Here is an 11,743-nt window from a genome sequence, read left to right as displayed (position 1 = left end):
ACATAATGCAGAATCCGTGGGGGGGGGGGAGGGTTGTTTTTTGTTTGTTTTAAGGTAGGGGCTCCCTCTGCGGAGACCACCACACATCTGAAGACAACCTCAGATTGGAGACCATCCCCAGTGCAACCTTGGGAGTCATGTGACCATGTGCTAAGCAGTGGTTCTCAACCTTCTGGTCCTTTAAATACAGTTCCTCATGTTGTGACCCAACCATAAAATTATTTTCGTTGCTACTTCATAACTGTAATGTTGCTACTGTTATGAATCGTAATGTAAATATCTGATATGCAGGATGGTCTTAGGAGACTCCTGTGAAAGGGTCGTTCGACCGCCAAAGGGGTCGCGACCCACAGGTTGAGAACCGCTGTACGGATCCTGAGTCACTGGTCACCACGGGCCCAAGGGAGCTCTGGGCATCATTGCTCAGTAAATACATGATGACTGACACCATGTGTTTGGAAAATATCTAAATATCTCCCTTCCTAACCTGGCACAGAGGTAAAGGAAGAGAAGGACTACTGTCGCAACACACTCTACTGGCTCCTGCCATCCTTCATCTCTGAGGCAACTTCTGAGAATGTTCGCCTTTGGGGAGCAAACAGCAAACAAGCAACCCGGATTAACAGATTAAAAATCCATCTGCAAGTACGACGGGGCACTGCTCCTTTCAACAGAACCTTGCAAGGCTTCTTTTATTGCAGGTCCCTCTGAGCAGTTTCTAGGATTACCACGTTTTCCTAAAGCATTTGTTCCAACAGCCAGACCCAAGGTGCCAAGCTATATCCCGGGAGCTTGTGCCTGGGGCGTGTACTACCTGCTGTGGGCACCTGAGACCTCACCGCCAGGACCGAGGGGCGTGCCGCTGACTCCAGGGACAGGTTGGGCGTGGCTTCTGGGCAGGTGGCCGGGGCTTGGAGGGAGGAGTCACCACCAGGCTCGCGCCACAGTCCCTGGAAAGGACGGCTGCACCCTCAAAAGCGAGGACAAGCAGGGACCCTGAAGGCCGAGGAGCCCCTAAGCTTAACCAAAAGCCTGCGGGGCCCCCATCCTCCCCGGCAACCGCCAACGGGGATTCTAAAAACCTTTAGGTCCCTCCCCGTGGCAGCAGCGATGCTGCCGAAGTTTGGGGGCCTGGGCTGGCGCTGATGCTCCTGGACCTGGGGAATGGTCGGCAAGGTAGGGCGCTGGCGGATGGGAGCGCAGGGCGCCACCTGGACCTTTGGGGTGGGGGCTTTCCCGGTGGCACGTAGGAAATCCTGTGCACACTGAAGGCTGTATCGGTATTTGTCCCTCGCCGACTTCTGCTCTGTCCATCTACGGTCTTCAGTCATTTACAGCCTTGGTGTTCTTCAGTAATCCTTGGGAGGTTGTTGTCTCCTCTTCTGCTTTAAGATCCTCGGCTCTGTTTTCGTTCCTTTGTTTGTGTCCTGCTGATATCTTGCTACGTAAGGTCCCTTTAATTTAACGTAAGAAACTTTTCCCAGACATGTCAGGTATCCTAGCAGCATTGGATGCGAATTCTCAGAAGAGAGTTTAGCTCTAAACTGCACGACTTCTACCCCATCCCACAGCCGGAAATAATTAGTAGATGAATACCTTATTCCTACCAAAAATCAATAACCAGTTTGGTGATGGTATTTTTGTATAGCTGTTAGAATCCGTTTTGCTACTGTACCAGTAAAAGAGATCTCTATGGAGAGAATAGCGCCCCTCCCACTTCGTTATCCACGACAAAGAACAGTTTAAAATACAGTGACGTTAAAACAAAACAGACTTTCCACCGAAGACCAAAGTCCAAAGACTGAAGCGCTTTCCGGCTGGAGCTGAAACATCGAAGACCTCTGGGAGGAGCGGGGCAGAGCAGACCCTTGCTACTGTTGCCTGAATAAATTCTCCCTCCTCACCACACCCCAAACTGGGGCTTCCTGCTGGCGTCGGAATTGGCGCCAACCTTCCCAACAGCCGTGCTCTGAAGCCAGGAGCAGATCTGACACAGTCCTGAAACCAACTCCTCTGTCCATGAACAATGCCTGTGCTGGAGTTGTCTTCTTGGTGGCACCTAAGGATGTGGGGAGCTGTGGGTTGTAACTAATCAACTGAACGTTACAGCACCCTGTTTGTTGATTATTATTATTATTATTATTATTATCCCTGAAGTTCAGAGAGGTGAAGTGTCGCTTTTAAGGCCAGACAGCCTTTGAATGGGAAAGCCTGGGGTGAAGCCCCAATTGTCGAATGCTGGTGTCAAACTCCCTCTGGATAAGCCTGTTTTTCAGCCTCAGATAAGCCCTCACTGTTTGCAGATGCAAAGGCAGGAAGGAGTTATTGGTGAGATACTTGTCTGGGCAAACAGCCATCATCCCCTCATCCCTTCATTCTTGGGTAGAGGTGCAATAAGAGGATAAGTGTCTAGAATTAACAATCGTATTCCCTTATGGGAATACTGAGTGTGTGATTCAGAATTGTGGTAAGAGAGCCAAATAGATTTAGCAAACCAATACCTCTCTGTTTGACATTGCTTTCCAAACTTTTGTGTTGTTGCAGAAACCATAATCCTATTTTGAAAGCCAGAAGCTTAACAATTTTTTATTTATCCTTGAATTTGGAGCTTCAAGGTAGTTTTTCTCTTTCCCACGTCTTTGGGGGAAGTTGTAAGACTTTTAAAAATTCACAAATATTTGAAATTAACATAGGGCAATCAATATACCAATGGTTTTATAATTACAATCTCAGATATTATAAAGTTCCTCTCTTCTGGTATTAAGCATATTCATCTCTTAAAGAATTTATTTATTTTCTTAACATATTTGCCTATTATGAATCTTTAAAAAAATGCTAGTCTGGCCATTGTATTAAACCAGAAAACAATATAATACAAGTTATCTTGTATTTACAAACAAAACTTGAAAACCAAGTGCATATTGTATTATTATGTATCTATTATTTATAACTTGACACATTCTCCCAAAGTATTTGAAATCCAAGTATTGCAGATTCTATTATATAATACTTAGCTGCTTTAAATTATCTTAGGAAGAAGGCAGCCCTGACCGGTTTGACCCAGTGGATAGAGCGTTGGGCTGTGGACTGAAAGGTTCCGGGGATCGATTCCAGTCAAGGGCATGTACCTTGGTTGCAGGCTCACTCCCCAGTAGAGGGTGTGCAGGAGGCAGCTGATGATGTTTCTCTCTCATCGATGTCTCTAACTCTCTATCCCTCTCGCTTCCTCTCTGTAAAAAAATCAATAAAAATATATTTAAAAAAAGGAAGAAGGCAGAACAAATAGAAATGTAAATTTTAATTTTTATTTTATATGTACTCTTGTTTTGAGGGAAATGTTATATTAGGAGTTTGCTTAAAAGTTCTACACATCATTCATGTTATGAAATTGACAGTTAGATGAGATGTGCTTATAAACCTGTTCTTTTAGTACTTGAGGAGCTAAGCCCTCAAACTCTCACATGGGAGCTTAAACAATCCTCATAATTTAGTTAACTATAACTTACATTCTAATGTTAAAGTTGTAATGAGGTTTTTAAGAGTATGGCTTGTTTATTGCAAGTAAAATTTAAAAATTTTCTACACATATTTTGAACAGTTTAAAAGACAGAAGGAGATTTGGCAGGGAGAGGGGGTGGATTGTGACATATCCAATCTATATCCTATCTAATAATAGACAAACATGGTAATTAACCGTACCTCCGAACGCTTCCCATTGGCTAATCAGGGCGATATGCAAATTAACTGCCAACCAAGATGGCGGCCAGCAGCCAGGCACCTGAAGAGAACAGGAGGCTTGCTTGCTCCAGTGATGGAGGAAGCCAAGGTTCCCCGCCTGCCGCTGCCGGCCTCTGAGCTGCAGTCTAAGCAACTATGTTGCAATTATAGAAGCTAAACAATCCCCAGAAACCTGCTTTCAGCCAGCCGGGCCTCAGAGCTGGAGTTGCAACAGTGTTTCAATTATAGAAGCTAAACAAAGCCCAGATACCTGCTTTCAGCAGCCGAGGTCTCAGAGCTGGAGCGGAGCCTCAGAGCTAAAGCTGGCTCTCAGCTCCAGTGACAGCCATAGAAGGTAAATAAATCCCAGAATTAAAAAAAAAAAAAGGAGAGGTTGGGAGCTTCAGTCACCCGCCAGCCTGAAAACGGCCCTCAGCCCCTCACCCAGACTGGCCAGGCACCCCAGTGGGGACCCCCACCCTGAAGGGGGTGTGACCAGCTGCAAACAGCCATCATCCCCTCATCCAGGCTGACCAGGCAAGTCATTTTGGAGGGAAAAGGGTTTCACTCATATGTGGGGTATAAAACAAAAAGCAACAAATGAACAAACAAAATAAACAAACTTGCAGATACAGACAACAGAATGGTGGTTACCAGAGGGGAAGGAGGTTGGGGAAGAATGAAGAAGTAAAGGGTGTCAAGTATATGGTGATGGGAGGAGACTAAACTTTGGGTGGTGAGCACACAATGCAGTATTCAGATGTTGTATTATAAATTATACACTTGAAATTTGTTATTAACCAGTGTAACCCAATAAATGAATTTTTAAAAAGAAAAATGTAATTGGGGGTACCTTTTAAAATGAAGCAAAGATAAAGAAGCAAAAACGAAGATTGTTTTTTAGTGTGCTAAGACTTGAGTGCAGTGTTCCTTATGAATTGGGAAGGAGACTTAAAGAGGTCCACATGGCCACTTGTACTCGTGCAATTACAGACCATCCTGTTTGAGCTTTTGAATTGCCTTCTCCTAACTTCTAGTCACCCTTTCAGCTTAACAAGGGCATTCTGAATTCTAACCATAGTCTTAGCTTGGTATTATTTGTAAGCTTGATGAACAGACTTTCAAAGCTATTATCCAGTTATTTAATTCCTCTTGTATTTGGCAAATTCTAACTAATTATAAGTTATGGGTTTTATTTGCAGTAAAAATAAAAAATATTTCATTATGCACCATTTTGCACTTCCATGCAGCTTTCATTTTTTTTTAAATAATAAAACGTTTACGGTCTCTCTCCTTCCTGCTGTTCATTAGCTTTGTGTGACCCTGTTTGCCTCAATGGTGGTTCCTGTAATAAGCCGAACACTTGCCGCTGTCCAAATGGATTCTTTGGCGCACAGTGTCAGAATGGTAATTATTCTTTCTTTATAAATAAAAAGACTAAGGGGAAGTTAGACATAAACAGAGATCTGAGTAAATATAAAGAGACAAGTTCCAAAGGAAAGATGCTATTTTTTTTCTCTATTTCTTATGATGTTGCAAGTTTGGCCATCAAAGGATCACTTCATAGAAACATATCAGAGTTATGATGAACAACGATTATATTTATTCAGCATATGTTAGGCTCACAACTATGGCAGTTGTCTGTGCAGTTTTATAGAACCAAGGTGTAAAACAAATAAGGAAAGTTTTCTCACAGTCTAGTATTATAATGAAATGGTATCATTTTTGTTGCCTTGACAGCAAAAACGTTTGACTTGTGCTCAATTTAATGTTCACTTTTATCTCATGATCTCTCTTGGCTTCAGTTTTATTAAACATTTATGAAGAGCCAGATATGCACAGCACTATGCAAGGTGATATGTGAACATAAAAATGCATCATTTCCCCTTTATGGCCTGTTATTTTAATACTTTCCCTCATAATGTTAATGCTATGGGTTTTTAGAATAGTGGGCATGCCTGAAGTTGTCAGTGTAGACATGAATTAATGTCAATAAATGAAATTTAAAATGCATCTTCTGATCTTCATATTTTTTTAGCTAATGCAAAGTGTAGGGTAGATTTTTTAGTAAAAGCATGTCAGAACATGTCATAACTTAATTCCTAAAATGTATACTTTTTTTGTCCTGTTACACTGATTTTATTCCAATTTTTTATTTGGATGTTGGCTAGAAGTATTAGGTGGCAATTGAGGCAGAGAAAAAAAACCATAATTTTAATACTATATATGTGCACATTGGAAATAAGTTCCTATAATTCAAATTTCCTATAAGAAACTAAATAGAAAAAGAGAAGAAAGTAAAGACAGATATAAGGCAAATCTTGAAAATTAGGAGACTATGTTTAAGCCCATGTTTATGAGTTATAGATATAATGTTAAGTGGAGAATATTAGAAGGGAAACAAAAAGCTTACATCTCTTATACTATTAGAAGTAGATATAAAATATAATTTTAAAGTTCTCTAAAAATTTTTAAGTTTATTTTATTTTCTAAAATTTTTTTAAAAATATATTTTTATTGATTTCAGAGAGGAAGGGAGAGGGAAAGAAATATAGAAACATCAATGATGAGAGATATCATTGATCAACTGCCTCCTGCAGGCCCCTTACTGGGGATCGAGCCCAAAACCTAGGCATGTCCCCTGACCGGGAATAGAACCATTACCTCCTGGGTCATTGGTAGCTCAATCACTGAGCCACACTGGCCGGGCAATTCTCTAAAATTTATATGCATGCCCTAGCTGGTTTGGCTCAGTGGATAGAGCGTCAGCCTGCGGACTGAAAGGTCCCAGGTTCAATTCCAGTCAAGGGTACATGCCGGGGTTGTCTCTTGATCTCCAGTAGGGGGCTTGCAGGAGGCAGCCAATCAATGATTCTCTCTCATCATTCATGTTTCTCTCTCTCCCTCTCCTTTCCTCTCTGAAATCAGTAAAAAATATTTTAAATAAAATTTATATGCCAACAGTTAACTAGGAGAGTATTTCTCCATAATAAAAAATAGCAACAGCCCTCGCCATTATTTGACATTCATTTTTAAAACACAAACTAAAATTTATTTATTTATCATTTAGGAAAAATTAAATTTAAAATTGCCTATGTATTATTATTTTTAAAACAACCACATTTAATTGTCATAGCTAGAAGAAACATGGAGCAATATAATAATCCTTTCATAAAAGATGATATTAGATTCTGAGCTTCATAGAACAGATATATATATCTGATACTGTAGTATGATACTACAGTATGTTCAAGATTACCCAATAAATATTCCTAACAAAGCCAAGGATTTACTGTTTAAAAGATTTTTACCAAACAGTCATAGAAAAGTCACATATAAAGCTCTGCACTCATTACCTCGGTAGGTATTTAAAAGTTAAAGTATTTTCCAAATATTATGTGACAGATTATTTAGATTTTTCTGATTTCCACAGGAACAGATACATTCTTACACAGCTAGGTTTTGACATATTTTCTTGGTTTTGGTCAAATCATTTCATTCTTTACTTAAAGTGTGGTAAAACATAAGATAAGGTTCATACTATGTGCACTATAATACCAAAGACTCCATTTGTTATGACCAATTCCCCAATACATTGCAAACTGTGCTAACCCACTAGCAGCTTATAGCTCCAAGAATTGTATTTTGATTTAGAAGGGGTAATTTTAGTACTTGCAGTTGTGATCTTTTATTTTAATAGCACATCTCTCTGCCTTATGGCCCCACAGATAACAAGCACACGATGCAATATGTAATATATAGCAATTGAATGTGTAATATTCACAGATTGCTGCCATGTGTTCTTTTAGCTATCTGTCACCCTCCCTGTAAGAATGGTGGCCACTGCGTGAGAAATAATGTGTGCACCTGTCGTGAAGGATACACTGGTAGGAGATGCCAAAAAAGTAAGACACCACTATGTGTATTTGCCAACTACAGGTAAATAAAACACATTAAATAGCTAAACTATTGCTATTTAAGACCTGACATTTCACCTTTTTACCTTAAGGTATCTGTGATCCCATATGCATGAATGGAGGAAAATGTGTGGGACCAAACATTTGCTCTTGTCCTTCTGGTTGGAGAGGCAAACACTGCAACACACGTAAGAGGAATACTCAGTGTTAACACCTCCATTATCTTGTGAATATGAATTCGAATTTAAGACAACATTTTCCTTGTTTTTATTTTTGCTTTGTTTCCATTTTAAGTGATATCTTTTTAAAAAAAATAGAAATCTGAGTAAAATACCAAATCCTTTCAACTTGTTCTTTCGATTTAGCAGAAGAAGCAAATATATTGTATTTTCCAGTCTGTCCACTGCAATTGTCAGGATAAATAGCCAGTCTTTAAGTCCTGGTCTTCTAGTTTTAAAGAGGAGTCAGGAGAAGGTTTTAAATAATTACTAATTCCATGGTCCCATCTCAGACCAACCAATTTAGAACCTCCCAAGGTGGGGTGCCACTGCCTTCAAACCTGGTTAGTTTTTTAAATGACAGCAGCTCTCCTCATTCAAATATTTTTTTTCCTTTTTATAAATTATTACTTAAAATGAGTGGCTATGATAATATATTGGTCAAAGAGAAAAATGAGAAGTAATATGATGTCTAATAATTGGAGGAAAGTTAAATCACTATGCACTTTACCAATGGAACATTATACAACCATTAAAATCAAGAATAAGTAGTGACACTGGAAATATTCTGGATAAAATGTTAAGGGACAAGATCCTTTCATCACTGACTTTTAACTGTCATTTTATTTCTCTAATGAACATTTTTGTGTTTTATGATAGGATTTGTTTAGTAAATCATATTTTTGACTTGTGTATGTTTCTATTTGCAGCTATCTGCGTTCAGAAATGTAAAAATGGTGGTGAATGTATTGCTCCCAGTATATGCCATTGTCCTGCCACCTGGGAAGGAATGCAGTGTCAAATACGTAAGCCTACAGCATTCATTTTCTACGATAAATTAGCCAGAGAGCAGGAAAGAACCAGCCATCTTGGGTTTCCCATAGCCCCTACTATTTGTTTAATTTACAACCATTGTTTATCCATACAATATACCCTAGAAGTTTTCATCACTAATTTTATGATGCTTCCCATGCAATTTCAAATATTTTGAGGTATTCCAGGGGTCCTTCTGAAATACCACCAAGTTATTCCTACATATATTGAGATTTTAAACCCTTAAACTCAATTTCTAGCACGTCGCTTTCTCTCGGGGGACTGCACCCACAAAACGAGTATATCGAATTACCCTGGAAGTTCTATGGATATCGTTTGGATTACCGTGAGAAAAAGAGAAAGAAGGCAGGCTGAGAGGTTCATGAACATTCAAAGAAGGCAAAAAAAAAGATGATTGGTCTGAAGGCTAAGCTCTACCATAAACAGCGCCATGCTGAGAAAACACAAATGAAAAAGACTATCAAGATGCATGAAAAATGAAACACCAAACAATAGAATGACAAAAAGATTCCACAAGGAGCAGTACCTGCATATCTACTGGACATAGAGGGACAGTCCCGAGCCAAAGTACTTTCCAATATGATTAAACAAAAACGAAAAGAGAAAGTGGGAAAATGGGAAGTCCCTCTGCCCAAAGTTCATGCCCAGGGAGAAACAGGTATTAAACGTTATTCGAACAGGAAAGAGAAAGACAAAAGCATGGAAGAGGATGGTTACTAAAGTCTGCTTTGTTGGAGAGGGCTTTACTCGAAAACCACCTAAATACGAGATTCATTAGGCCAATGGACGTACGTTTCAAGAAGGCGCACGTAACACATCCTGAACGGAAAGCTACCTTTTGCCTGCCAATACTTGGTGTAAAGAAGAATCCTGCTGGGGTCCAATCTCAGCGGGTCCAGGGGTCCCCAAAGGTGTGGACGGAGTCGGCGAAGAAGGAATGACACGAAGACAGCCTTCAGTTGATCAGCAGCCTAGTCAGGACCTCTAGCCAGGATCTCCAGCCAAAGTTCTGGTCGGAGTTCTGGTTAGGAACTGATCAGGATCTGATGATTATCGTCTTGTTACATCCATATTTATACCAGCTGATTTTAATCCTGTCAATTTCTATTACAAAGGTTAGGGCGTTTCTTATCTCCATTCCAGGGAGTAAAGATTATGTAGCTTAACTACCCGCCTGGCACTTAATTAAGGGGTTGTATCCCCTCCCTAACCTCAGGGAAAGATCCCCACCTGGGGAAACAACCTTTCTCGGAGAGGTGACCTTGGTTAAAACACATGGCGCTAAAGAGAGCAAACATATTAAGAACAATATGCTATATATGCCAGGTACCTTGAAACATATGCTGTGCAGATGTTTCTTTCCTGCAGCGACTGTGTCAAGCAGCAAGGATGGACCGGCTTCCGGCAGAATCCCTTCTCCCCACTTTATACAACTTTGGGTGTTATAACCAAAGGTGCTGTCATCGAGGTGAACATGAATGAGTTGGCCCTTGTGACACAAGGAGGCAAGGTTATTTGGGGAAAATATTCCCAGGTTACCAACAGTCCTGAAAATGATGGGGCATAAATGCAGTCTTCCTGGTTTGACAGCAGTTTCATACAAGTAACTCTTTGTAATTGTTGAAGAGTATGCACCAATCAGCTCCTTTACTGTGCTGTTCCTGAGTGCTAGCAAACAGCTTACATGTCTGCAGTCATCAAAAGAATTATTTATTCTACCGTAAAGAACATTAAAATGGGCCAGTTTTACAAACTGGTCTTTATTTTGGGGTCTGTTTATCACTTAGATCAGTGGTTCTCAACCTTCCGAATGCCGCGACCCTTTAATACAGTTCCTCATGTTGTGGTGACCCCCAACCATAAAATTATTTTGTTGCTACTTCATAACTGTAATTTTGCTACTGTTATGGATCATAATGTAAATATCTGATATGCAGGATGTATTTTCATTGTTACAAATTGAACATAAAGCATAGAGATTCATCACAAAAACAATATGTAATTATATATGTGTTTTCCGATGGTCTTAGGCGACCCCTGTGAAAGGGTCGTTCGACACTCTACCACTGACCTGCACTGGCCAGGCGGGACGGACATTTTTAATTCCTCAGAGAACTGGACTGACACTTCAATGACATCCTAGTTGAAGTATTTATCTAAATCCTCTTTTTGAAGCTTGGAGAGGCCAATACATTTTCCATTCATTCTGCCTAACATTATAGCCAGCTTTTTCTAATTGTGCACAGTAAAGTTAATTTAGAACTATCAAAGGGTCCCCATTTCAGCCACGTTAGTGGTTTTTTTAGTGTTGTTGTTAGTTTTGAAAAATATATGTATTTTTTATTTTAGAGAGAAAGGGAAAGGGAGAGAGAGAGAGAAACATCAATGACGAGAGAGAATCACTGATGGGCTGCCTCCTGCACGCCCCACACCGGGGATTGAGCCGGGCCCTCCTGGCTCATAGGTCGGTGCGCAGCCACTGAGCCACACGGTCAGGCCCTCTTAGCCGCTGGGGCACGATTTCCCGGGATCACTGTGAGACCTGCAGGTCTAACGAAAGTCTAGGGAAGACCAGCCCGACATGCCTGTCTCCGGACAAGCCAAACGCAGTGGGCCTCCTTCAGCCCTGCCTTACGCCCAGGGCAGCTTTTCCGCAGGCAAAGCCTCAAAAACCCTGATTCCCCTCCGAGTCCCGGGCAAGGGCCGGGCAGAGCTCACCGGCCGCCCGGGGCCACCAGGCATCCGGAGGCGCGGCCCCTTCCTGAGCCTCCCCGGGTGCACCCGGCCCGGGTCGCTCGGGGCCGGCCGCGTCCTCACTGCCCGCCCCTCCGGATGCGGAGGGCTGAAGTCTGAGTGCCGGCCCCTCGGCCACGGGGGCTGGGGAAGCAAGTGTCCTCTCTCCGGGGGAGAGGGAGCGGGGTCTCTCATGGGCCCAGCACGACGTTCGTTTAGCCTCGGCAAGCAATCCAACGAAAAAGCCGAAATTAAAAGTGGCACCTTTTTTTTTCTTTCCCCGGTTATCTCAACCCTTACCCACCTTGAGGGTTTCCGAAGAGC

The 11,743-nt window shown here is 41.5% G+C and overlaps 1 pseudogene; it reads left to right on the top strand.

The window, feature by feature from the left end:
* The window catches only part of LOC102417039, a 14,197-nt pseudogene extending 3,924 nt beyond the window's left edge, over window positions 1-10,273 (top strand).
* The last annotated feature ends 1,470 nt before the right edge of the window (window positions 10,274-11,743 follow it).

This window comes from Myotis lucifugus, unplaced genomic scaffold (assembly GCF_000147115.1).
Source record: "Myotis lucifugus unplaced genomic scaffold, Myoluc2.0 scaffold_15, whole genome shotgun sequence".
Lineage (NCBI taxonomy): Eukaryota > Metazoa > Chordata > Mammalia > Chiroptera > Vespertilionidae > Myotis > Myotis lucifugus.
Note: the sequence above shows the minus strand (reverse complement) of the source record. Positions and strands in the feature narration are given on the sequence as shown.